Raw genomic sequence first — 3,464 nt, 5'->3', positions numbered from 1 at the left:
ACTAGCTACAACTTCCTCTATTGTCACTAGATGGCCAAAGGTAAGAAATTTTTACCTGTCCTTCAGATCATTTGATTGACTTTTTTTTTTTTTTTTTGGTGAGATAAAAACCCACCATATTAGCAAGGCTCATTATTTGAGGCCATTAATAGAAGAAAACCCACAGGGCAGGGAAGGTCGCTAGCTTTAGAACACATCAACACAGTTGATTCCAGAAAGGTCTCATTTGCCAGTGACAGGGTTTTAATGTACTGCTCGTGACAACCCAAGCTAAGCAGCCAAGGAAGCTTGTGCGGGCCTATCCACCAGCGCTGCCGCTCCAGTGTGGGGGTGAGTCAATCCTGTAAGAAGGAGCGGCATCGTCTCAGCATCGACCAACAGCCTTGTCTTTTACAAGGGAACGTGGAGTCTGATGACTTGTTTGTCTTCGCTAGTTCAAAATTAGGCAGGAAATGAACTAAGCTGACAGTTCAGACCGAGAAGTGATTTGGCAAGCTGCAGTCACTCAGCGCATGGGTGTGTGACAGTCTGCAGAGAAGCTGCTTGCGGAGCCGTCCATTCCTTCACATCTGCAGAGGAGTTTGATACAGCCACTTTTCCTTGTCAACTTTAAGCTGCATACAGGCAAAGAGATCACAGACTGCTGGGAGGCCATAACGGTCTGGGCTGAAGGGTCGCTCCTCCCTCAGGGGTGAAGTAAATAAGACTTCCTGCTTCTTCTTCCGCAGGAGCCACTTATCCTCCCCAGAGGCTAGCTGGCTGAGGTCACCTGTCTTCTTTCTGGGCATGACCCAGTCGGCAGCATTAAAGGGACAGCAAGACGTGGCCGCGGGGTTTGTAAGCTTTTGTTGGCCAGGCCGGTCTGCGGTACCAGGCTCTCTGCGGGAGGGCCTCATGAGCCACTCTGTTCTTTATGACTTGGAAGGAACCGGTGACTCTGGACGGAGCCACGGCCTTTGGTGCGGTAGCCTGTGCCGCCTCCTTTCTGGATGGGCAGAGCCACATGCTCAGGGAACCTTTACAGGCCCCAGGGGCAGGGGCGGCCTTGAGCTCCACAGGCATCCCATTCTTATCCTTTCCTTCCTTCTTCAGAAGCCACTGACACAGCGCCTCCTTCTCACAATTCTCCTCACACACGCACTCTGCGAAGCTTGTGCAGGGCTCGTTGGCTCTGCACACCTCTTCCACTTTATACGGGTCCTGACGCTTCTGGATGAGCCAATCCTCCGTGATCACGCTGGGGGTGGACAAAGGCTTCTTGGCCTCCAGATGGTCGTTCAGGCACTTGAGGCTGCCCAGGTTTTCAATCTCCACGCCTTTGGGCTGGTTGCCCCCACAGTTGGAACAGGAGTCGGGCTTGGCAAGCCAATCATTCACACTGTAGGGCTGCTGGAAGACCTGGACCAAGCGCTTCGCCTTCTCGCTGGCTTCCCAGCTGCCACTCTCAGGCTTCTGCAGCGTGGGCGATGCCTGGGGAGTCAGCAGCCAGTCAGACAGGTCCATCTCCTCCGGACCAAGCAGCTCCCCATCTTCCACCTTTCCGACTTCCGCGGAGACGGCGCTGCCAGCAGGAAGGCTGTGGCACTTTTGGAAACTTGGCTTCTCGGGGATTTCCTGCAGACTCTTGAGGAGCCAGTTTTCTAAGCCCTTCACGTCGCCCCAGACGTTACTGAAGGAATGGCAGGCTCTGGCGGGCGTCTGACTGTTCTCCGTGGTCTGCTTTTGGCTAAGCCAGTCCTGGAGGTTGGTGCTGGGTATGTAAGGAACTTAACAGCCACCAGCAGGTTTGCTTCCAAGGAGCCAGTCACTGAGAGGGACAGCTGTGGTGCGGGATGCGGCCTTCTGCTCTGGCATTGGGATGTGGCCTCTGTTCTCCAGGAGAGACCCAGCGTTTGATGAACTAGCATGAGCCATCAGGTGCTCAGGTATTTGCATGGTCTTGAGCGACCCAAAAGAAGTGATGTTCTGGCGCAGGGCGCTTGTGTCTGCTTCAAAAAGCAGGACAGTCGAATCTTCAGGCTTAAGGGTCAAACTGCCCAGTCTTTCCAGACACACGGAGACTTGATTGGCTAGATCTTTGTTTTGGGTGCACTCCAGCTGATGAATGAGACAATTGAACTGGCCCAGTAACCAATACAGCTGTTGGGCCTGCTGCTGAAGCGTCTCCTCTTTAAGCTGATAGATGAGGTCTACCTGTTCATACAGCCACACCTCGCGGCTTCGAAGACATTCCAGGTGACGGCTGATGCAACTGTGGATCTGAGCCTTGACCTCGTGCAAGTTCTCTTTAATTTGCTGTTCAGCTCGGAGAACGCCACCAATAGCAAGTTCCAGGTCCCTCCATGCATCACTGCACCTCAAAAGGGGTTCTCTATTACTGGAGCAGCCACTCTGGTCCTGTGGGGTATTCATTCTGCTCACTGTTCCAGCTGCGAGCGCCTTTTTAGGGGATCCGACGGGAGCTTGGGTTGACAGAGACTTGATTGACTTTTACCCTGTGCCCCAAAGATTTATTTATATCCATGAGGGATAAGGGATAGCATCAGGTGTCCTTACTCAAAGGTTCAGTCCCATCTTACAACCAGTAGCCTATTTTTCCGAACAAATGGACACAGTAGCCTGTGGTTGATCTGGCTGTCTTTAACCTATGGCTACTACTACCTTCTGAGTAACAGAGGCTCCCAAAGCATACCCTAGGACAACATCTAGAAGTACTGACTCATATTAGGTCCAAGTAGTCCTAGAGGTCAAAGGATGCCAACCACTTACAGGAAGCTTATTGACCTGCTATCAGGCCCTGCTTCTTTTTTTTTTTTTTTTTGAAATTTTATTTAAAGTGTACAAGTCTCATGTATTTCATATATACAGTTTTAGGAACATAGTGATACTTCTCCCCTTACTCTACCTTCCACCCAAGCTCCAACCCTTCTTCTTCCTCCCTCTCTCATTCCCACTCTTAATTTTTGCAAAGATTTGTTTTCTTAAATCTTGCAAAGATCAGTTTACTTAATGATCATATAGTTAACCCTACATTAAGTAAAAGAGTTCAACAAATAGTATGAAAAAAAAAGAAAAAAAAAAAACACTGTTCCTCAACAGAAGAGACAAGGGCAGTAAACAATCATTGAATCTCAAAATGTTCATTTCATCCCTAAATACTACATTTTAGGTACTCTATTAGTTACCTTGGATCAGGGTAAACATATGATATCTGTCTTTGGGATTGGTTTATTTCACTAAGTATAATGGTTTCCATTTGTGTCCAACTTGTTGCAAAATACAGGATTTCTTTTTTTATACAGCTGAATAGTATTCCATAGTGTTATATAAACAATATTTTCTTTATCCAGTCAACAGTTGATGGATATCTGGGTTGATCCTATAGCTTAGCTACTGTGAATTGAGCTGCAATGGACATGGGTGTACAGACTTTTCTTTTAGATGCTGATTTCTTTTGGTTGGGT

At 48.6% G+C, this 3,464-nt stretch overlaps 1 pseudogene across 1 annotated transcript; it reads right to left on the bottom strand.

Moving 5' to 3' along the window:
* Nucleotides 1–220: 220 nt before the first annotated feature.
* LOC100343344 (nuclear receptor coactivator 4 pseudogene) lies at nucleotides 221–2,473 on the bottom strand (annotated as a pseudogene). Its single transcript, XR_016227584.1, has one exon. The product of XR_016227584.1 is annotated as a nuclear receptor coactivator 4 pseudogene (transcript).
* Nucleotides 2,474–3,464: the final 991 nt, after the last annotated feature.

The sequence above is a fragment of the Oryctolagus cuniculus genome, chromosome X (assembly GCF_051225735.1).
Source record: "Oryctolagus cuniculus isolate XC-2025 breed Fujian yellow rabbit chromosome X, ASM5122573v1, whole genome shotgun sequence".
Classification (NCBI taxonomy): Eukaryota; Metazoa; Chordata; class Mammalia; order Lagomorpha; family Leporidae; genus Oryctolagus; species Oryctolagus cuniculus.
The sequence above is the reverse complement of the archived record's forward strand: the minus strand, read 5'-3'. Positions and strand labels throughout refer to the sequence as shown.